The 23,829-nt window shown below is 55.2% G+C and overlaps 1 protein-coding gene and 1 long non-coding RNA gene across 2 annotated transcripts in view; one reads left to right on the top strand and one right to left on the bottom strand.

Annotated features, from left to right (window-relative positions):
* The first annotated feature begins 322 nt into the window (after window positions 1-322).
* The window catches only part of LOC112310533 (uncharacterized protein KIAA1671), a 69,220-nt gene continuing 45,713 nt past the window's right edge, over window positions 323-23,829 (top strand). The window contains exon 1 of the mRNA XM_071220320.1: window positions 323-421. The gene's annotated coding sequence lies outside the window, so the exon portion shown is untranslated. The remainder of the gene's footprint in view (window positions 422-23,829) is intronic.
* On the bottom strand, window positions 3,829-7,389 carry LOC128779958 (uncharacterized). Its single transcript, XR_008425979.1, has 4 exons — window positions 7,266-7,389; window positions 5,165-5,390; window positions 4,377-4,485; window positions 3,829-4,014 (listed from the first exon to the last, which is right to left on the bottom strand). It is a non-coding gene; the product is annotated as an uncharacterized lncRNA (long non-coding RNA).

Raw genomic sequence — 23,829 nt, 5'->3', positions numbered from 1 at the left:
TGGCTGCTTTAGGCTCTTGGGGGCGCACACCCGGTGGCGGGTCGGTGTCCGGTGTGGCAGATCGTGGTCGGGGTAAGGGGATCGCCTGAGGAACTCCGACGGGGACCAGGAACAATATCCCAAGTTCGGCACCGCACATTCGGGAGGTGTGGGACCAGATGAGGGGGGGCTTCCGGGAGGAGTGTCCTGGGAGGACTTGCGACCTTTGACCCACTGGACCTCCCTTTGGCCCCCGGAGCCGGGGTCAAGCGAGGGTCCGAACAACTGCGCTCTACCCCAGCGCTCTCTGCACATGCGCTGACAGCCCGGTTCCCATGGCAACGGGGGTTGCTTCCCCGTGGGAGGCCCCGCCCCCAGCAGGCTACGCTGCCTGCTGCCTGGGCCGCAGGCGGCAAGGGCTGGCGTTGAAGGCGGCTCCAGGGTAGGTTGCGCGGTGGCCGCAGGGGGTGGGGGCCGGCCATATGCTCCCTGTCCGGGTTCTCGAAGGGGCTGGCGAGGTGGTGACTGGAGGTGGCCGCCAAGTTTTAGCTAGACTGAGGCCCCGTGAGAAAAGTTGGCAAAGTTGGCCGGGAAAGAAGCGGGGATCTCCCCGAGCTCGGGGTCTCCCGGGAGGGGGGAATCCTAATTTGGGAGCCGGGAAATCTGTCTCCCGAGACTTGGGAGTGGATCCCGCGGGAAGACCCCGCGCCACCGAGCTGAAGATCCCAGGAGGGGATCGGGCGCCGGCGGCCTGGAGTCCCACTCGCTCCCAGCCTGGGGGTGACAGTGGACGGTGATTGGAGACTAGGAGCTAGTATCTCTCTCTACCCACTCGACGCTGGTCCAGGGGAAATGTGGTGGTCTGGAGCTGGAGGAATCACTGGAGATCCAGGGTACCTAGCCCGGAGCTGCTAGGATCTGAATGTTGGTGTGGGTTGGAGGCCCTGGAGGTGGACACGCGGGTTACGGAGCGAAGCGGAGCCCCGGGCAAAAGGATTCTGCGGGCAGCAGGGGTGGATGGTGGAGAGAACTGCTCACTGGGCCTCGGGGCATCCGGGCTGTGGACGTGCCCTCCCCGCCTGGCCTACGCTCCGCTCCACACTCCTTCCCAGGGCAGAGGCACCTCGATGGGTGTAGGGCTCAGTCTCCCCAGCTCCCAGGCGGGCTAGCTTTGTCCCCACCCTGCTGGTGGCACCGCCTGGGGCTATAGGTGGGGCCCTTGGAAGGGAAGCTGCACACTGACCCCCACCCGAACCTGACCTTTCCACACCCTACTGGTACAAACTCGTCTAGGAGCTGGGGCACCTCGCCCTGAAGCCCTTCTCTGAGTTCCCTAGCGGAGCGTGTGACCCCCGCTAGCCGCCTAGGTGGTCAGGACTTGTTGCCACAGCCCTGAACTTTCTCTAGCCAGGAGCAGCCATTACCGTTGCAAAGGAAAAGGCTATTATTACCTGTTACACAAAGAAAGAGCTTTTTCTTTGCAGCTTCTTTGTGGCCCTGGGCAAAACACTTAACCTCTCTAAGCCCAGGTCTCCCTGTAGGCAAAATGGGGTGAGGGTGGGGATCACAATCCATCCTCTTATTTGGCTGGCAAGATTAGTAGGTATGATGGGTACCGAACAGTAGGGCTCAGCAACTACTAGTGGGCCCTCATTTGTGGCCCCTCCTTTCCCACATCCCAGGCCCCGTACTTCCTCTGCAGCATCTGAGGGCAGGCTCCAACTGCAGGATTAGAGAGATGCTTAACTTTGTCTTTCTTCCAAAGGGGTTAATTGCTCCTCTGCACCCCACCCCCTCCTCGCAGAGAGAAACTCTGGGGGTTGGCTAATCAGTAACCAGGGCGTTTGGACAAGGCTTCTCCCTTGGCCCAACTTTCCCTTTGCTAATCCATTGAGGCTCCTGGACAAACATGCGTTCACCTGCAGATACTGGCATCTCAGCCCCGGGACAGTTCTGGGGGAGCTGGGCAGGCACCAGCCCCGGTCTTGGTGGTTTTAGGGGAATCCTTTTTAAAGGGTTTGCCTGCTTGACAAGGGTGCAATTACCTGAGAAAAGTGCCGGGTTTCAGTACCGCGTCTGGGCACATGTTTTAGCTGGGCATGTGACCTGGCTGATTGAGTCACGTGTGTAGGGGGGCACCTACTATGTGGCCGGTACTATAGAAATGGTATGACCCAGGGCAATGCAAGATCTGTTCTCCTGCTTTTCCATTCTAGCCATGGAGCAATCAGCTACAGTCCCGTGAGGCAGCTGTGCTGGATCTTGATGTAGGGGGTACAGCCCTCACCCCAGATTCTGAGGCTGGAGGGGCCTCATTCCCCTTGGAGGTCCTGGGGGAGGCTGGCTTTTATTCAGGGCCGACCTTGGCAGGAGATTGGAGCAGCCCACTGTCTGGCCCTAAGCATTCCCCCTCCATCAGCGTCACCTGAATACATCTCCAACCAACTGAGGAAAAGAGCCTCTGAAGAGTAGTTTAAATGTTCATTCATTCATTCAACAAGTATTTCAAGACACTGGCAGTCACATCCTTAGAGGAGGGGTCATGCCTTTGTGAAAAGAGGCAATTGTCTAGATGAGGAGAGTTGTAATGGGGGGAGGGGCCGATGCCTTCTGGGGAGCTGGGGAGAGGTCAGGAGTGGTAGTTTCTTGGAAGGCTTGCGGTGGGAAGAGGGGGGTGTTATGGGCAGGAAGAGAAACAGACCGGCCTGGCTGTGGGAGGGAGCACAGGGTGCTGGCAGGAGATGCTGACAGGGGCCAGGTCAGCTGTTCTCAGGGGTTTGGACTTTGTCCCAGGGCAGTGAGGTGGGTATGGCAGTTCTTCTGCAGGAGGGGGACAAGGTCAGATTTGTGTTGGGGAAGATTGCCCTGCTCTTGAGTGGGAGGCTGGCTGGGATAGGGCCTGCAAGGAAGCTGAGAGGCCAGTGCGGAAACTGCTAGAAAAATCCAGGTGAGAGATGAGGGTGGACCGGACTTGGATAGAGACCTGGGTCAGTGTTCTGTTTAGAGAGCCACTCAGCTGAAGAGCCCTTGGAGGCCTAGCCTTTTATCTTCAGAAGGAACCCCCCCCCCCCGGGGGAGGAGGCTTAATTATTGTAAGTGTTAGTATTTTATTCCATTCAGCAAACCTTCCTAAGCACTCGTTGTCTGCCTGCCCAGGGAGGGGCACAAACCTCCAGGTCCTCAGGGACCCCATACTTCCTGGGTGCAGGAGTGGGGCTCCATGATGTGGGAGGTCTTTGCCAGCCATCTGTGGCAGAGAGAGGGTTTGAACTCTCTTCAGTTTGCAACTTGTGGATATTCGGAGTCAGTGAGGGCGAGTCGAGAAGCCACAAAGGGTGGTGAGGGTGAGTCTGACAGCAGCGGGGATAAACCTGGGGAGGCTTCCAGGAGAAAGCAGGGATGGAAAGGAGGGGGAGCCAGCCAGGGAGATTTGGGGCCAAACCTGGCCTTGCCCCTTCCTGGCTGTGGTCTTGGGCATGGCACTAGTTTTGAGACTCGGTTTTTCTCATCTGTAAAACGGGCTCAGGATAAGCTACTCCCCTCCCCCAAAGGCTTGTTCTGTGAGCTCAGTGAACCGGCGTGTGGAAATTCCAGGCTGCGTCCGCACAGCACCGGTCTGTGCTTGCTGAGTGATGGGTATGATTATCATCACAGCCTGTCTTCAGGATGTGTTTCAGGCAGGTGGTCCCTCTCCCAGCCTGTGTGTGTGGAGGCGGTGGCCACAAGTGACACTTGACCTGAGTCTTAAAGGAGGAGAAGGAAGAGGCAAGGAGGGGGGGAAGGAACATTCCCGGCAGTACGAGCAGCAGAGGCAGGGCTCCTTTGGAGTACTGCACGCTAATTGGTGCATCCAGAGTTCTCTTTACACGTCCCAGCCCCTCCCTAAATACCCAGACGGGAGGGCTGTCGCAGGGTTGGGTTCAGAACAGAGACCAGGGCAGAGGGAGGACCTTGTCCAGGAGGTCACGTTCCTTCCCACACTCACCCGTCCGGACTCTAGGAGCCACTTCCCTCCTGGAACCTCAGTTTCTTCTTCTGTGAAATGGGAGGGTTGGAGAGAATGTGGGCAAAGCACATAATGTAGCAGAACCACCGCTTTCCACTGCACACTTTACAGGTGCCCGGCTCCGGCTGCAGCGCTTTTTGACAATTTTCTTTCCTTATTATGTTTTGTTCTTTTACAAATTCTTCATGACAAACCCAGGTGATACGTGCTTTGGGGACCCTTGATTTTGCAGCTTATGAAACGGAGGCTTCAAGTGGTCCTTCTGCTCCCTCCCGCGACGCCGCTCAAACTGCTGTCATTTAAACGGAAGCTCGCAGACTTGGAACCGAGAGACACAGTGCATGCTCACTGTTTTCCTATGGGGTGATGAGTATTTGATCGTGCATCTTACCTGGGCAAGTCGAAAGAGCCCCTGGCCTCAGGAATCCATGCCCCAGGACTCTGGTCCGTCAGATGGGAGGCAGGGAGGGGGAAGGCAAGGTGAGAGGATTACCCGTGACCTGTGGGAAGTAGTTATCACGGCTGCTGCCTTTGTCAATTGCTCAGTTAAAGGACCTTTGAAATGTTCTGTGGCCTTGTCTCCATTAAGAATATGAAATACGCCCTGGCTGGGTTGGCTCAGTGGATTGAGCACCGACCTGCTAACTGAAGGGTCACCGGTTTGATCCCCAGTCAGGGCACATGCCTGGGTTGCGCGCCAGGTCCCTAATTGGGGGTGCGCAAGAGGCAACCACACACTGATGTTTCTCTTCCTCTCTTTCTCCCTCCCTTCACCTCTCTCTAAAAATAAATAAATAAAATCCTTAACAAGAAAAGAATATGAAATATATCCCCCAAATATGAACTTTGGGTGTTTACATGGCTGAGTCATATGTGACACACACAGTATGCATGTGCACATGTACATCTATCTATTTTGTATTATGAAAATAACATGTACTATGCCCCCAAAGCGTGAACTTGGGACGTTTACATTACTGAGTCAGAAGAGGGGTACACACACACTGTGAAAATAACACTTAACATACCAAACACTTCAAAGATGGCAAAACTATATTATATTAGTGAAAAGTGAGTTTCCCACCCCAGCCCTTATCATACTCTGCTAATCATCTGAATTACTTTCACTTCTGCTCTGCAGCCAGACAGAAGGAATTGAATCTCTGTTCCGCCACTTACAGGCCACATGCGTTTGCGCGGTTGCTTAACCTTCTGAGCCAGTCTCCTGGTCCGTACATGGGAAAAGCACGGGACCCCGCCTCTGAGGGCTGCTGTGAGGAGTAAGCGGGAAGGGACCTGTGCGTGGTCCGTGTGCCGTGCGTGCAGGTAGTTGTCATTCTCCCTGCTAGCTGGGGTGGTCTCAGCGGAGTCGCTACCGTTGCCTCTTTCCCCTCTGGACTGGACACTGCAAAAGGCAGGAACCCTAAATGTCTTCACTGCTGCTTCCACAGTCAGCAGTCATGGAACAAACAAATGAACCAACACACGTAGCCTCCGTCTCTTAATAACAGTCATAAAACAATAGATTTCGCACGTAAGTTAAAAGTTGATGTGGACACTTTGCCATTTCAGAATATGTGGACTTACCCCACCCTTTTGGAAAGCTGAACAATACTCCCAAGCCTGAAGGTGCTCTTAGCGATGGACCAGACCCCCTGTTGGCTGACACTGAATTGTGGTTTTGGTTTTGTTTTTGCTGTGACAGTTAGTACTGCCATCAGCTTTCCTGTTCGCGTCTTTGCACACTCATTGCGGGTAGTTGGAGGACAGCTTTCAAGGTAGGGAACTGTATCCCAGGTTGGGGTAAAGGCTGGGGTGAAGCCTGTTTAGAATGTTGATGTAGCCTGCCCAGCTTCCCTCCGGGGTGGCTATACCTTTCCAACTCCACAAAGGCTAGGAGACAGAGAAGGGGAGAGAGAGAGAGAGAGAGAAATGTGGATGCGAGAATCGTCAATCAGTTGCCTCCCATATGCATCCTGACCTGGGATCGAACCTGCAACCTTTTGCTGTACAGGACGATGCTCCAGTCACCTGAGCCACCCCGCCAAGATAGAAGGCAGGCACTTCTAGAACAGGTGCTTTTCCCCTCTGCTCTGGCTGGGGGGGGCTGTCTATTAATGGGTCACTGACTATCTGATTCTCTTCCAAGAACAAGCCTTTCTAGCTAGGGAGGGACAAAGGGCCTCACCCAACCACTCAGCACCCTTGAACCTGAAGCAGCTCCAGGCCAGGCAGGAAGAGTCCCGAGAGCTGTGCGTTTAAGGGACATTCATACTGCTCTGAGGTGGACGCACACAGCAGGCCTCAGGGGGCCCACGGTCAGGAGAATCTGCCAGAGGCCATCCGATCTGGGTGCAGGGGTAGAAGCCACGCCTTCGTTCACCCATTTGACAGCAGATTATCCTGCGCGGTGCATCCTGTGCTGGTTATGGGGAAGCTGGGATTCTGCTGGACACCAGGGGTGGGTTTCTGAGGGAAGCTGGGTCGGGAGGTTGAGAGTTTGGGGTAATGCAGGTGTGGCGTTCCTGTGCGACCCTGGGCACGCGACTTCACCTCTCTGGGCATTGCCTTTTGATCTTCGTGGTAGAATAAAAATAGTAAGTGGAGAACATTCATCATTTTCCTTCATCCTCATGCCCCCATTTTACAGATGAGCGAACCGAGGCTCAGGGAGGGAGTTGCGTGCCCAGGGTGGCTACTGGGAAGGAGCCGTGTGGATCCGCGCACCCCAACTGCTGCCCCTGTGCCCTTGACCTCTCTCCCTGGTGGTGAAACAGGGTAGAGCTGGGCTACCCTAGTGTCCCATCCCATCTGCACCTCGTCGTTGCTGTGTGACTTTGCGCAAGTGACTTTGCCTCTCTGAGCCTCAGTCCTCCCCTGCTGAAAGAAGATGCTAAGATTTGTCCCTGTGAGATCATTGTGGGATTCGGTGAGCTAACCGCGTGTGAAGCTCCTTGAGCCCATCCCCGTAAAAAGATCAGCTTAGTGTTTAAAAAACGAAACTGTGTACGCCAAGGAATTGCTTTATAAATCACAATATAAATCTTTGTTGTTTGCAGTACCAGCAGAAAGAGTGGCAGTAATTAGAAATAATAATAACTTGCACCGATAGGCTGCTGCTTATATGCTAGTTGCCCGGATGTACGGGCTAGTTCATTTGCTCAGATCCTTTATCACATCCCTTCTTCATCCTAGAAAGACAGAGGCTAGTGTTGTTTCCACTTTACAAATGAGGAAACTGAGGCCCCGAAAGGTCAAAGGCATTGATTGCCCAACTTACCAGCTAGTGGCACGCAGGGGGCCCTGGGGCCCTGGGGTGTGAGTCCTGCCTGTTGGAGACGCAGCTGTATTTTCAAAGTCACCAGGTCAGAGCTGAGCCTCCCAGCTGACTGTGTTGATATTTCTTTTCTTTTTTGTTTTGCTTCCTCAGTGACGAAAGCCTTTTCTGGGGATCGTCCTGTTTACCCGTGGAGTGGTGTGATGAGGCCCTGCCTGGGGGAAGGGGGGAGGGAAGGAAACTTGGAGTGTGCTGGGCCTCGCAGCTGAAGGGGAGGCCAGCGGTGCATTGGGTACACTGAGGTCATTCTGAACACACACAGCCCTCCTGCCCGGACGTGAAGCCCAGGCCTCAGTGGGCACTGTGCCCACCGAGCCCTGCCAAGTGCCCTGGGCTGGGCTGGGGAGTGACTTGGTTGGGGAACTCCCAGAGCCCTTTGGCCTAGGAAGCTGGCCAAGCCTGTGTCTCCCTTTCATTTCAGGCCCTAGTGCTGGAAACCTCTTGTCTCTGATTGTAGACCTGGCCCCTGCCTGCCAGGGACTGTGCTGGGCACGTGAAGGGGCCTGGGCCCCGGGGAGAGAACGCAGAGAGTATTAGAACAGTTCTGGACCTGAAACCCCGACGGCTGAGTGCTGGAACCGGCCTCTCTGCCGTGTGCCCCTGGCCAAGCCCCTTCCTGTCTCTGCGCCCTTCGCACAGGGGGAGGGAGAGCTGGGTGAGTGGCTCCCCGAGCCTCTTGTTCCTGCTACCTACCCCTTCTGGGAAGAGTCCAGACCAGCCGTTTAAAAGGTAGAGCCCAGAAAACCACCCTTCTCCAAGGACCTACTGTGTGCGAAGTCCTTTGCTAGGGAGCTGCTGTGTGTACCTCTTCTCATCAGTCCTCAGCGTCGCTCAGGCAGCTGGCAGCGCTCACCCCCTTTCCAGACAAGCAAGCGGAGGCTCAGAGACAGAAAGCTCCCTTGCCTCACTCAGCTTGAGGGGAGAAGCAGCGGCGGCTGGAGTTGAACTCCGGTCTGCCTCTTGCCAACCTAGACCTCCCGGTAATAACTCACACAGTCAGTGCCCTTCTCCCCAACTTGCCCAGAAATACTCTCCCCCGTCAGAACTTCCAGCGCAGGGTGTCCTTTCCTCTCTTGGGTTTGCTGATCATTTTCATTTTTGTTATTTATTACATACCTACTGTGTACCGGGGCCTGAGCCTGGCCCTGGGTGTGTCAGAGCTGCCTGGGACACAGCTCATTCCCTGACAGAGAGAGATGGGGGGGTCACAGAGCAGTGTGCCCAGGGTGGTGATGCAGGGGGGGCGGGGGTGGGGACCGTGTTCTCCTGGTCCCACCTTTTGCCAGCCTGGAAGCAGACCCGCTTCCCTTGATGCACCCAGGACTTGAATGAGACTGGGAAGCTTTGGCAGCCAGCAGACCACCTTCTTCCTGGGGAGGCGAGACGTGCCTGGTTTCTGTCCGGTGAACTCCAGAGAGGAAGTGAGCGTGCTTCCAAGGGTGGCCTTTAGTTCTTTCGTTCATTAAAAGGAAGAGGGGATGGTTGGAGGCACCAAAAAGCTTTGGAGGAATTTCTGGAATGCCCAGCATGCTGGCTGACCCAGCAGAGCAAGTGTGAGCCATCTGCCCTGGCTTTTGGTTGGGGTCAGCTGGGTGTCCTCAGGGGCTCTCTGGGTGTCACCAGTTCCTGTTCTGAGTCCTGAGTCACCTGCAGGAAAGTGGCTCTTCTGCGGACTGCAGTAGCCGCCAGCCACTGAAGTCTGGGTTTGAAGCCTGCAGACCCGGGAGCGGGAGCGCGGTCTGCTTCTACTTTTTCACCAGCAGTGGGAGTGGCTTCTTCTCTGCCTCTCGATTTACACCTGCAGAATGGGGGTGATGGTGCCTGCCTTTCAGCCTGGCTGAGGTCACGTGGGCAAATGTTGGGATGAATGGCATGGTGATGTGGGATAAAGCTCCCAGTGTGTGCATTGGGTGCCCTTGGTGCACCCTTCTGCTGTACCCGGCTGTCACCTCCACACCTGGCACGTGGTGGCTCCTTTCCTTTTCCTAATTAAAAATTTTATTCTCTTTTTATCTTTATTGCGATACATGCACGTGATAGTACATTTCCATTGTTGAGCATTTAGAAATATAGGTAAACAGAAAGGAGGACATAAGTCTGATGATCCCGTGTTTAATGATAAACGGTGCTAATGTTTTGGAATGTGACTTTTATACCTGCCAATCACAGCATGCCTGGGGTTGAGAGATGTCAGCCCCGCCTCTCGGGGTTCATCCTCAGGTGGCTCGGATTCAGACCCTGGCTCTGTAACCTCCTAGCTGTGTGCCCTCGCACAGGTCGCCCTGAGGTCGCCCTGAGGACACCCAGCTGACCCCCTCTGAGCCTCACCTTCTCCCCTGTTCAGTGAGGTCACTGAGTTAAGGGTTGAACCCGTTGAAATCAGTGAAGTATTTGGAGAGGTGCCTGGCGCGCGGCAGATGCTGAATTCTTACCAGCGTTTTATACATGTGCGTAGTTTTTCTTGTTTTGAGCCATGAGCCAGCCCCTTTCTGGGAATCTGTAACTTACAACTGGCGGAGCTGGATGTTAGGCTTGGGGGGGGAGGCCCGGACCACCTTCTCAGGGCAGGGCCCAGAGGTGCCACTCTTATTTCAGAGGTGGGGGCTGCTCCAAACAGGGGCCTGGTCAGGTAGCTGGGCCTACGCCAAGCACTCAGGGCGCTCAAATCCTGATCTTTATCTCTCACAGACGCTTCCTGTCCCCACTGAGGCCTGGGCGATCTCCAAGTCAGAGCCGCTGGAGGTCCCAGCGGGCGGGAGGTGGCCCCTGTAAGGTGAACTCACCGGGCACCCTTCCTCCTCCTCCCTTGGCTGCAGCAGCGGTTCCAGGAGGCTCAGCCACACCTGGGAAGAGTGACGGGGTCACCCGGCCACCACTAGGAAGGTCTGTAAACTGGGGAATCACCAGGACTCCAGTGGGGACCTGGAGGTGCCAGAGAGAAGAAGGGGTTCACAGAACCTGGTTTTCAGAAGTGAGTCTGGGGTGGGTGATGCTGCCCTTTACTAGCCCTGTGACTTTTTAAAAAGCTCATAGATACACAGAACAGACAGGTGGTTGGAAGACGTGGGGGTACAAACACTTAGATATAAAATAAATGTCTTCAGATGTAGCGTGCAGCATGGTGATGACAGCGAATGCTACTTTTTTGCATATTTGAAAGTTGCTAAGAGAGGAAATCTTAAAAATGCTCACTGCAAGAAAAAAAAATTGGGGGAATTCTGCATGGTGACTAGTGTTAACCAGAATTATCGGGGCGGTCATTTCCCAATGTTTATAAATGCCGAATCATCACGTTTACACCTGAAAGTAATGTCATGTTCCATGTCGATTGCACTTGAATAAAAAATTTGGACACTTGTAGAAGTGTGCAATAAAACATGTGTGGAGGAAAAAGGCGTGCATTTTTAGAGACGGGTACGATTCCGCGGTTTTCAGTGTGCTCACAGAGCTCTGCAACCTTCGCCGTAACTGATGGGGGACGTTTCTACGGCCACAGTGTTCTGTGGCCGTCAGCGCTCAGTCCCCAGCCCCTCTATTGTGGTCCTCGGCAATCACGAGTCCACCGCCTGTCTCTCGGCATTGTTCTGGGCATTTTATGTGAATGGAATCATACAAGGCGTGGTCTTTTGTGAAGGACTTCTTTCACCTCGCATCATGTTTTCAAGCTTCATCCGCGTCCTAATGTGTATCATGACTTCGTTACTTTTCGCGGCCGAATAGTATTCCGTTGCATGGATAGACCACATATGGCTCATTTCTTAACACTTAAAAAACATCAGACAGTCAGTGGGCTAGTTTGATCTAATACACATGGACGTCCATCACTTCCAATACAGTCCATGTGTCAGTGTATCACCGTGGTACACACACACGCTGTGCTCTGGTGCACTGGGAACCTTGCCTTGTCAACTAGCGGGCTGCCCACGGGGGGAACTGCTTTGCTGTGTCGTGGTCACATTGGGTGTGGGCGCAACAAGATGTTTTACATTCTGTCCTGTGAATGAGAAACGCATTCTTCTGCTAGAACGGAGGAGAGATTTCAGTCCCTCCTCGGTTCGCTCTGCTGCCCCTTCCAAGCAGGAACCTGGCGGTCACGCTCTGCTTTGGCCAGCATTTATTGCCCTGGTGCTGGGTGCCCACCCATCCGCCTGCTGGGTTGCAGCGTGCGGAAGTGCCGTCTTTGTAGGTCAGCAGTGGTGGGATATTGCACTTTCACTGGCCGCAACCTCCGGATGACCCCACCAAGTAGGCAGCGTTGATCCCTTTTTGCAGATGAGGAAACTGAGCCTCAGAGAGGGCAGTGAATCAGGAAAGGCAGGCAGGACAGGGGAGAGCTGGGATCCAAAGCTCCTGCTCTTTTCATCAGGCCTTCGGTGTCCCTTGGCACTTGGCATTGACACTGCTGACTCACCGGCAGAGGTTGGGAGCTCTGGCTTACTTGTTCAGCAGCGGGGATGGCTTTGCTTCAGCATCCACTCCCCTGGACTCAGCGTGGGCTTGCTTCGCTGCCTGCCCCATGGGAAGTGGCCATGTGGTGCGGCCGCTGGCCCCGAGCCTGAGCAAGCTCACTAATCCCTGGTCTCCAGGGCCCTGACAGCCTGGCCTCCCTCTCCGCCTCCTGCACCAGCCACTCGGGGCTCTTGGCCCTGCTGCAGCTGGGAACAGTGAGCCAGGTGCATGCCCCTGGGGAGGATGGCTTCACACTGGGCCTTTCCCTGTCTCTGGAGCAGGGCGGCAGATTCCCCAGGGGCGGGCATTGGATCCCAGCCCTAACAAGGCTGTCTGGATTTCTGTGCCTTCCCTTTGGAAGCTTTCCTTTCAGGGGAAGGAACACAAGGCTTGGAGAGGATGAGTGTTTTGTTCAAGGTCACGCAGCCAGCTGGGAGCCGAGCCTGAGTGGGACAAGGCGTTAGGATTCCTGCTTCCTAATTCATGCCTCTTCCTACCTGACACGCTCTCCGTCTCCCCTCCCTCTTCCTCCCCCCCTTGTTGGAGAGACCGGTCCTTGCTGCACCCACCCCCCAAGCAGATGTGAGCTGGCTTGGGGGTTCAGGCACTCTGGGTGGAGCTCAAATACCCTCTGACCACCCACCAGGCACTCCCACGGGTGACACAGACCCCACAGGGCAGGTTGTGACATGAAGGTGCTCCAGCACCCAGCACCCCAATGGGTGGAGGAACAGGTTTGGGCCCTTTTTCTGCTCATTCCCGCATGCTGGAGCCCACCCCAGGCTTGGCCCATGGGCCACCTGCCTCTGGTTGGGCCGGAGTCTGCCGGGCTTTGCAGGAGAAATGCCACCTCCACCTCCCCTCCCTGGGTGGACGAAGCCTTATGGGGACCCTGCCAGTCAGAGGTGGCATCCAGGCAGCTGGGTCTAAGCCTTATTTTATTTTTTAAATTATTTTTAAATTGTGGTGAAACATACATAACATACATTTATCATCTGAACTGTCTTTAAGTGTAAAAGCGGCATTAAGTACATTCACACTGTTGGGCTGCCATCGCCACCAGCCACCTCCAGAAATCTTTGCACGACTGGAACTTGGCCCCCATTAAACGCTAACTCCCCATTTCCCCTCCCCCAGCCCTGGGCAACCACCATCCTGCTTCCTGTCTCTGTGCGTTTGACTACTTTACATGCCTCATGTCATAATGTGGAATCCTATAATCTTTGTCTTTCTGTGGTTGGCTTATTTCCTTTTAAAAATATATATATTTTTTAAGATTTCATTTACTTATTTTTAGAGAGAGGGGAAGTGAGGGAGAAAGGGAGAGAAACATCAATTGGTTGCCACGCCCCCACCTGGGGACCTGGCTGGCAAGCCAGGCATGTGCCCTGCCTGGGAATCGAACTGGTGACCTTCCAGTTCCCAGGCTGGTGCTCAATCCACTGAGCCACACCAGCCAGGGCATGGTTTATTGCACTTAGCATAATGTTACCCTTGTTGTGGCATGTGTCAGGATTTTCTTGCTCTTTAAGGCTGAGTGATATTCCATGGTGTGGAGACAGCACATTTATTTATTCACCCGTCTGCGGACGGGCGTGGGTTGCTCTCCCGTTGTAGCTGTTGTGCATAGTGCCGCTGTGAATGGGTGCGCAGACAGCTCTGATTTCACTTCTTCTATAGACCCTAGAGTGGCTGGGTGAGACCGTTCTAGTTTTAATTATTTCGGGAGCCACCAGACTTTCCCACAGCAGCTGCACCACTTCCCATCCCCGCCAGCAGTGCGCAAGGGCTCCAGTTTCTCCATGTGGCTGCCGACACTTGCTATTTTCTGTGTTTTTGACACCAGCCACCCTACTAGGTGTGGCTGGAGCTTAATTTTTGTGGGAGATTGTTTTTTAAATTTTTTATTTACTGATTTGAGAGAGACTGATTTGTTCATTCCACATACCGATGCATTTATGGGCTGCTTCTAGTATGTGCTGTGACCAGGGATTGAACCCACAGCCCTGGCATATCAGGATGATGCTCTAACCAACTGAGCTACCTGGCCAAACATCCTTTTTATGGGAGAGTCTTAGGATCTGTATTTGTTGGGCCTCGGTTCCTGTTAGAACCTCTGTTGCATCACGCTGTGTTTTCTGGAACTATTTCAGCCTCCCACGGTGGACTGAATTTTCTCAGGACATGCCCCAGGGCCCCGCAGAGGGCTGGCCTGCTTCTCACTGGCCCGGGGCATGCCCTGGCATGTGTCTTTTTTGGAAAACACTTACAGCCTGGATCTCATTCTTCCAGGATGCTCTCTGGACACCACGGACCCAGTGCCCCACTCACTGGGGAGTACCTGGGACTGGCTGCTCGGAAGAAACCCTGCGGGAACTTTAAGAAAATATAGGTGCCAGGACCACCATCTGGGGGCTCGGAGTCACTGGGTCTGGGGTGGGGGCCTGAGCATTAGTATTAAAAAAGAAATCTCCCCAGATAATTCTGAGGGGTGCGTGGGCCAAGAGGCCCAGCCACAGAACACATTACTCAGTTCTGGCTAAAGCTTAGGAAGTTATTACAGAATGACCAAGGGTGTGTGCCTCTTAGCCGGAGTGAGTAGGTGAGTAGGTGAGCAAATGAATGAATGAATGAGTGAGTGAATGAAGGCCGAGTCCCCAAGCTCTGTCATCCACACATCATCTTTCTGATTTTTGCCAGGTCTATATATTTCCTATGTTATTACCTAATATTTTGATACAAGTCTAAGTATCATTACTACAAATGGGAAAAACCAGCACCTCTGGCCATAGTAGAAATTTACTTTAAAAATACAAACCAAGGAAATCAAACAGTGTCATCAGCTTCCCGCCAAGTCAATGCCACCGGCCCTGTGGGCTTTGCTCCCCCTTGGTTGAAAGCGGTGTTCAGCTAGCCTTGCAGAAGTGTGAAGGACAGGCTAGCACCAGGAGGTGACTTTCTCCTGCCTGGGAGTCCCTGTCTCCTATGAGTCAGTGCGGCATAATGTCCAGCCCCTGGACTGTGTGCCTCCATAAATGCTTCGTAAATGCTGAGTCGGCAGCGAGGGTGTATGAGGGAGGGGCAGGGGTGGGGGTGAGAGGGGAAGTGGGCCCCGCTGGGTGACGTGGCCCCTGCTGGTGCTGGGATAACCTGAGTCCAGGGCATGTCTTGCCCACAGCGGCCCCAGAGCCTCAGAGGAGTATAGAGGCTTTATCTCTGGGTTCATTGTGCTGAGACTGGTCTCTGCCAAGGTCAGGCTCTTGGTCTGGTACAGAGCCCATAGGGCATGGGCCTGGCTGCTGGGAGTCAGGAGGGAGAAGGAGGCTCGCCTGCAGGGACCAAAGCCTGCAGGGTGGGTGTCAGCATCTGGCCCCCGGGTCACTCGTGGGGAAGCCAGGGGTCTGCAGGCTGGTGCCTGCCTCTTCCTGGCCTGTGGCCTTTGATGAGTCTCTTAGCCTCTCTGAGCTTCCCTTGGTGTGTCTGTCAGGTTGATTCGTTTGGAAGATCCTATTGGCTGGCGCCTGCTGGGATCTGGTTGCTGGGGGGAGCCCAGGGCAGGGGCCCCTTCTCTCTGGGAGTTTGTGCCTGGGGGGCGGTGCGGATACCGCTGTGGCCCAGGAGGAGCAGGAGGCTTTGGAGAAGGTCTGGAGGACGGACTTCGGCTGGTGCCGGGCTTTTCGGAGTGAACTCTCACAAGCAACCAGGACCCTCATGGCTCAGAACAATGGAAATGTGTTCTCTCTAGAGGCTCCAAGTGCAAAATCAAGGCCTCAGCAGGGCCCCACCCCTTGAAGGCTGTAGGGGAGAACCCGTCCTTTCTTCCAGCTTCTGGCAACCCTTGGTGCTCCATGGCTTGAATCTGCACATCTGCTCTTCTCCTTTTCTTATAAGGACATTGGATTAGGGACAGGCATGAGGTAGCTTCAGCAACTCTGTGAGTGTGGCCTTAACTGCCTTACACGGGAGCTTCTGGGGTCCTGCCGGCCGGGAACAGAGCTGCAGAGGAGAAAGAGCAGGCAAAGAGCAGTGAACACTGACCTCTTCACCCAGGAGCACTTGGAGGGTTGTGATAACAATCTCGGGCCGAGACCCAGAGGCAGCGGCAGGAGAATCACACCTGTGGTAGAACCTTTGCGCTGAGCTGCTGTTTCTGGGACTTTTGGGAGGTATGTCCCCCCGGAAAAGAACTTTCATCTCAGGAAATAAAAATACCTGTCTGTTCAGACGACACGTGGCAAAGTGTGAGCACATCCATTTTCCCCCCACTGGGAATGAAGACATAAATTAGGTGCCGTCTCCCAGGTATCGAGGACGCTATTATCCTCCCAAGAGACCGGCTTATTTGCTGCATTGGAAATTCCCAGGGTAGTGCAAGGTCCTTACTTCCTGCTCCGTCTCTTGTTTCTTTAGTTCCCTCTTTGTCTCTGTGGGGAGAGGGAAGGATTTTTCTGAAATACTGCCATTCCATGGAGGATTTTCTGCGTTTTGAGAGAGCTGTGGGTGCCCCTTCAGGAGAAAGCTGAGCCAAGAGCTGCTGATGGCCTCCCCCGCCCTGGCTGCTGGGCTGGATACTCCTTACCTCCTCCCCCAGTGAGGTGGAGAGATGCTCTGTGTGTGTGTGCATGCACGCGTGTGTATGTTTGGGGGGAGGTGCGTGGAGGAAAGGAGTTAAATTTGGTCCTGGATCTGAGGGCTGGTTTCCTTCCTCTGGAATGAATCACGTCCTCTCTTTAGAGTTCTGGGCTCACAGAGTGAATGTTGAGGCCGGGCTGGTGCTGCTGGAGAGGCGCCTGCTCAGGGAATGTCAGACCCTTCCTCTGTGGGGGACCCTGGGGGAATGAATGTCGGGTGACACCTATGGCTTCCCTTTGAAGTTCATTCATTCATGCATCCATCCATTCATTCATTCAGCCATCGAGAGCCTAGGTAATGCCCAGCCCCCTACTGGGTGTGAGTCCTGTTCATCATCGGCCCCTCTGTTGTCTGAGCACCTGCCTTGGCAGGACTCACCCATGGAAGCAACAGGCAAGGCCCGGCACCCTAGGGCAGGGCCAGCCGTAAAGGGCCTGATAGTGACGTGTTTTGGGTTTTGTGACCACATCACACCTGCTAACCTCCTTTCATGCACAAGTGGCCGGCACAGAGCAGGTGTGGCTGTGCCCCCACCCAGTTTTATTTATGGGCACTGAAATGTGATTTTCGTGTGGGCGTGACATATTATTCTCTCAATTTCCCCCACAATGATTTAAAAAATGCAAAAGCCATCCTTGGGTCACAGGCCATATAAAAATCGGTGGTGGGCCAGTCGTGGCCCATGGCCCAGAGTTTGTCGGCCTCTGTGCCAGAGAGAGAAAAAAGCAAGTAAACCAACAGGGTAGATCATTTCTGGCGGTGAAAAGGGTTGTGCAGAGACTATAAATGTGGCCGGCAGTGAGACAGGGCGCCACTGGGCTTTCCGAGAAGCCCCTTTGAAGAAATGGCATCTAAGCAGAGCGCAGAAGGGGGCTCCCTCTCTTCCCCGGAGGTAGAACAGCTCGGGCACAGGTCCTGAGATACAAAGTCGCTGCAGTGGGGGAGGGGAGAGCAGCAAGTTCAAGAACAGAAGGGTTTGTGTGGCTGAAGCATAGTGATTGAAGTGGAGAGAGATGGGTGGTGAGGTCCAGAGATGAGAACACAGCCATTTTATTTTATTTTTTATGTGTTGATTTTGAGAGAGAAAGAGGGAGAGAGACATCTATTTGTTCCACTTATTGATGCATTCATTGGTTGAGTCCTGTATGTGCCCTGACCAGGGATCGAACCCGCAGCCTTGGTATGTTGGGATGATGCTCTAACCAACCGAGCTACCCGGCCAGGGCCGGAACACACATCGTTTTAGACTTTTATGATGAGTTCCCCTCTCTGAGCCTCAGTTTCCCCCTCTGTAAAATAAAAAAAGGATGATACTAGCACCTTCTTCCATTAATGGGAGGAGACAACACAGAGGGGACTATGGCAGCAGCTGACATGTGATGCTGGAGGTGACGGTGAATGATGTGTGTGATCGTGTGATCGTGGTGATACCCTTCTCCCCAGTCCCGGAACTCCCCTCACTCTGTGCCTTCTGTATGGGCCCCGCCCCCGCAGGGGGGTGGGCTCCGGAGCAGACCCGAGGCCGAGGCCGTGTTTTGAGTGCAGGTAGGCTATGTGGGAGGTGGTCCCGGGAAAGACTGCCCTGGGAGGGGCACGGAGGGAGTGGGGAGGGAAGGGGGCCACCGCTGGGTATGTTCATAACCAGGCTGCCTCTGGTGCGGGCCGTGGGCTCAGCCCCACGGGGGCCTCCCGGATGGCGCAGAGCTCACCTCCCCGAGAGGTGGGAAGCGGGGCTGTTTCGGAAACTGCTGGAGTGCGCAGGGTGGCGGGCGGGCCGGACAGTGTCTGTTGCACCGGGGTTTTGTGTCCTCTGCCAGACCTAGCGCAGGGGTCTCCGCTGCTGGAAGCCTTCCCCACCCACGCGCCTCCCGCAGCCCCCAGGCAGCCCCTGTCCGAGTCCTTTAGGGCTTCCCCCTACAATTCCTCCCATGTCTGGGTGGGACCCCGTCTTGTTCAGGTCTGGGTCCACAGGGCTTGGTGTGTAGTGCTGAGCACTGGGGCAACACCGGGTGACAATGAGTGAGGGGCAGTTGGGGGGACCCCAGCCCTGGAGCGCAGACGGTCCTGGGGGGCAGCGGCGACTGACAGGGGACCATGGCACCGGGGGTGAGTGCTGGGAGGCCGTGCACAAGGGCCCCTCGGGCTTCCAGACCCGTGCTTCTCACCCAGGGGCGATCTCCCTGAGAGTTCTCAAAAAATGCCCCCGTCTGGCCTCCACCTGCGGGAATTCTCGTTCAGTCCAGCACTGCATCCAGCGTGAAATGGGGAAGACCTCTGTGTTAGTTTCCTGGGGCTGATGTGACGCACTGTCCCAGCCCCGTTGCCTAAAACGGCAGCAGTGCGTTCTCTCCCAGTTCTGAAGGCCGGAGTCCGAAACCAGTTTCACGGAGCAGAGACTGGGGTGCGGTGCCTGCTGAGGCTCCGTGGGGAGAATCCGTTTCCTTGGCTTTTCCAGCCTGTGGAGGCTGCGCACGTTCTGAGGCCCCTTCCTCCACCTTCAGAGCTTAGCATCTTCAAGTGTCTCTCTGCTGAGGTTGTCACCTTGCCCTTTTTCTCTCGTAGTCCCTTTGCCTCCCTCTTACAAGCACACCTGTGATTGCGTTTAGGGCCCACCCACCCTGATCATCTGGGTGGCCCCTGCTTCTCCAGATCCTTGATGTGAGTGCCTCCGCAAAGACCCCTTTGCCCTGGACAGTAGCAGGGCTCCCACGCCCAGGAATGAGGAACGGGGTGTTTTTTGGAGATGCTATTATGTCGTGCTCTGGGTCCTGGGAACACATCTCCTGAGCCCCCAGCCAGCATGGACACACCTACAGGTGGTCTCATGGCCTCCTGCCAGGGTGGGCTTGTGCTTCCTGCTTTACAAGTGGGGAAACAGAGGCACGGTAAGGGAGAGTGGTTTTCAGAAGCCAAGCCTGGATTTGAGCCTCTGAACCTGGAGTCACAGTTGCCTTTACTCCATGCCCTCCAGGGAGGGAGGGACGTGCTGCAGCCAGAGGCAGGTGTCCCCGGTGGTCCCCGCCCTGCTGAGTTCCAGCTGCAGGTTGCAGGACCGTGGAGGCTCCTGCCTGGCCCCAGTGCCAGAACTGGGTGCACGCCTGTTATTTTTAGGGTGTCTCTGTTCCAACCCCCCTTCAGTGGGAAGGATTCCCATTTCTGCTTCATACGATCCTTTGGGACCAAAGTCACTATTTATGTTAGTTTTTCAAAAATGGGCTTTGGGGCGATTTAACTCACCTGAGAAGGGCCCTTGGGGATCACACCGGAAGACAGGGAGGGAAGGGGGAGCCTTCCCTGCACCAGGTCCGGCACTGGGGCCTCCCTGGCCGTCTGGGCTCAGCATCATCATACCCGTTTTACAGGCAAGGAAAGCTGAGGCTGGGGAGGAGCATTGACCTGTCCGAGGTCATGCGACTAGTATGTGGTGAAGCCTGGATTCGAACCTGGCTCTCGGACTCTGCGCTTTGCACTGGTGTTGAATTAGCAGGCCAGACAGCTCGCTCACCGCTTCTGTGTGCTGGCTGTTTTGAATTGCTCTTTTTGGGATTCCCTTCAGTTCTGATTTCCCCCAGCTTTGTGTGGTGGTGGTGATGGGGTGGGTGGTTCATACTCTTGCTTTCCGCCTTATACTTAGTCCTTCAGCTGGTCCCCTCACCTGTGTCTGAAACCACATTGTCTCTCCTCTCCATTCCCCACGGACACCTGACAGGCCCGTATCATCCCTGTCTCCTGCCTGGGAGGCAGCAACGGGCTCCTATCAGGCTCCAGACCTCGGCCCTGCCCTCCAGTTTGTTTACTCTCCACTGGGTGTCTGGGGGAAGATTCCAGACAGGTCACAACTTTTGCTAAAGCTGTCTAGTGACTTCCATCGGAACATTCTTTCTCAGCTCAGACGTCACTTCCTGAGAATGTCCTTCCCACCCTCCCAGGCTGGCCTCGCACTCACACGCACCCTGCCTTATCGCCTTTGCACACCTGCTGGGCTCAGACACGCATTTGTCCCCTTGTTTACTGAAAGGTCTGCCTTCTAGAGCCGGGGCCCGTCCATTTGCTTCATGGCCACGTCCCCAGTGCTCCGAGCAGAGCCTGGCACATCATAGATGCTAAATTAATGCCTATCTGTCATGTGAATGGTCCTAGTGAGGAGGTCCATGTTCAAGTGTGGACCTTGCCACTGCTTCCTGGACATCCCTGGGCAGCTCAGGGCCTCTCTCTCTTGGGGCTCAGTCTTCTCATGGGTGTAAAGAGGGAGTTTGGGCTGTGTCTTTAAGATGGAAGATTCTGGGTTCCAGGCCCCAGGAATTCAGGGCTGGTCAGGGCTCTGGGGGGACGCCCTGGCTCAGAGCGGGAGTGTGGGAGGAGGGCTGACCCTGAGCCACCGGAAAGGGAGGGTCCCCGGGTGCGGAGGAAACTATTTGGGACCAGTTCCCGAGCCCTAGAGCAAGGGCTCCAGAGCCCCCTCCCCACGGCCCCCCGAGAAAACACTTGCTGTTGTCTTAGCTGCAGTGTTGGTACCGGCAGGGTGGGTGGGGTGGACATCCCCCCACCTGGGACCTCTGCCAAATGTGCTTTTGTTTATTTGAGATTTGGACCAAAAAAAAAAAAAAAAAAAAGGCTGTCTTCTTAAAAATACAGCTCCAGAAAACATTAAGGTGTGGGGATCTGGGCAGAAGAAGGCAGGGAGCTTTTCTCGGTCTTTGTTGAATACCAAAAACATAAGAAATCTCGATCAAACATTATAAATGCCCAGCTACAGGACGAACACATACCATCCAGAAGCCCGCGCCCCTTTGAAGCGCTGTGAAATCCTTGGAGGGGGGGTGGCTAGGGGCTTGTATTTTGGGGGAGGCATTTGTTTTCCATGCAGGTGGATTAGGCTGATTACATTTTTTTGTGGGGTGGGGAGAGTGAAACCCCAGATGTATGCAGCTTTGCAGTTTCCTTTTTTCACTCAGCATCGCGCCATTAATGGTTTCTCCCATCGCCTGGGTTTGTAAACTTCGTTTGGGACAAGTGCGTAAAATCGCCAGAGCAGAGTGCTGCGGTCTGTTTAACCAGGCCCGGTCATTGGACACTTAGATTGTTTCACGTTCCAGGCCCGTCTCTGCAGCTGCGCTGCCCTGGTGACCTCTGCCCCTGGACACCAGCTGTGCACTTCCAGTTCCCTCGGGGTCCTCCTGCCCCAGGACCTTTGCACAGGCTGTTCTGCTGCCTCCTTCTCTGTTGTACCTTCTTGACGTGCCCCCTTTACTCTCACCGCAGTTTGGTTGGAAACCTTTCTCGGGCTCCTCTTTGACTAGTGCCGCATCTCTCCTTAGTCTAGACTGTGAGCTCCCTGAGGATGGGGTGTCACCTAACTGCCATTTGCTGCCGGAACCCAGGGCCTATTTTCAGGTGTCTGGAAGGTGTTGGGGGCTGTTAAGTTTAACGCCTTGTAGATGTTCATTCTTGTGTTAGAAACATGGGGCCTCGGTTTCCCATGTTCTAACTGGTTGAGTGAGGCGTGTATACGTTATGTAATGGGGTGGGAAATAAATTTTTATGTTTGCCCCCAAAGCCTGAGGAGGAGACACAGACGGCCCCCAGGGATACACAACGTTGCACCCAGCTCCTCCACGGGCACATGGCACACACGTGGACCCACACCGTGATGGCAGGTACCATGAGATGCATGGATGCCTTTGCCACCGTGATGCTGAGAAAGCCGCTCTTTGTCGAACAGTTGCTACGTGCAGGCCCTGTGCTCATGGTCTCCGTGCGTTCGCTCGTTCAGTCCTCACGGCCAGCCCCTGAGGGGCGCTGCTGCTACCCCCATTCTACAGATGAGGAAACTGAGGCTCTGAAGGAATCCCACGGGCTCGAAGTGGCTAAGGCAGGACGGAAACCCAGGCAGGATGGCTCCAGAGTCTGAGCTCTTAACTGTCGTCCTGCCCCAGCTCATGTACACACACACACACGCCTGTGTGCACACAAACAAGCACCCAGACTCAGGGCTGCACATTGCTGACACGCTCCTGTGCTGCCCACAACCACCTGCCCACTCCCTGTCCCTCAGAGTTACCTGGCCAGCCCCCTCCCTTCCTCCCCCAAGTCACAACCACCAGCCTGCCTGATGAGGTGGTGGTGGGGAGTCTGGAAAGACTTCCTGGAGGAAGAGGCATCTGGTCAGGGTGCTGTTGCCGCATTAACACACACATGGGTACCGACATCACTCAGGAAAAAGAAAAGGTGATCGGCAGTTCCCAGCAGGCCTCTTCCCCATCCAGGGGTGGGATTCATACAGATCCTGGCTCCCCCCGCCCCTCCGCTGGGCGCCGCTCCCCGCCTTCACAGCAGAGCTGCCCTGTAAATGTTTACACTGTTCACCATTGCACCTGAGCTTGTCCCCAGGTGCCCCAACACCCCAAACCAGCGCCTCCAAATATACACACACATCTTGTACCCACCCAGTCACCTGGGAGCCTGTTCCCTGGACCCGAGCATATGTGTGCAAACCCACCCACACATGTGCACACACTCGCCAGCCGTGTGCACACGCCAGCAGCTGCCCTGCATTGCGGTACTGGAATTGGGCTGTAGAATATTCTTCCTCCAACCCAGCCCCAGCGTGAACAGGCCACCTCTAGGTGTCAACAGGCCTGACACAGCAGGTACTGGCCTGCACCCTGGCCTTGCCCTTCCTCAAGAGGTGGAGTCACATGGCCCTATGGTCCCCGGCCAGGTGGGCAGCTTTGCGTGTGCTGGCCTCGGCTCCAGCGGTTGCCAGGATGCCAGGTCTTTCCTCCTCACCAGTGGGAATGGCCTGGCGTTGGTGAGTGTGCCAGGTCCTTTTCATCCAGCTGGGGACACTGAGGCTCAGGACACGCAGCTGAAGTCACCAGCCAGAGCCACAGCCCGTCTCCCCCCGCCCCACCCCTGGCACCTGCCGCCTTGTGGGCTCCACCACACGGCCCTGCAGCAGGACTGGCCTGGGGACCCGCCTGGTGTGGTTTTGGGGTTGCCCGTCTCCTGGCTCCTGCCAGTCCAGCAGACTGGGCCAGCCTTTTGGCCTCTGGCATTTGACAAGGCGGCCTGGGATGAGGCAGTTAACCTCCTTCAGCCTCAGTTTCCTCCTTTCTCCGGTGGGAAGAATAACGATACCTGTCATGACAGGGTAGTGGTGAAGAATGGAGGCGATCAGCTCCATCCAGAGTTTATTTCAGAGCTGGCGGCAGGGGCTGGAGGCTTTGTGTTTGGGGTTGTTTCCGCCCGTGTGGGAGGTCAGGACCTGGGTTTGCCCTGGCCACTGATCCGCTCGCATCTCCGCCTATCCCCAGAGGGCATGGCGACATCACATCAGCGTTTTTGGATGTGGGTCTGGTGGACCCCTCCCTGTCCTCTACAGAGCGGGCAGGACGTGATTCATGCCTGGGCTGGCGGACACCAC

This window comes from Desmodus rotundus, chromosome X, assembly GCF_022682495.2.
Source record: "Desmodus rotundus isolate HL8 chromosome X, HLdesRot8A.1, whole genome shotgun sequence".
Classification (NCBI taxonomy): Eukaryota; Metazoa; Chordata; class Mammalia; order Chiroptera; family Phyllostomidae; genus Desmodus; species Desmodus rotundus.
This window is presented reverse-complemented; position numbering and strand designations above follow the sequence as displayed.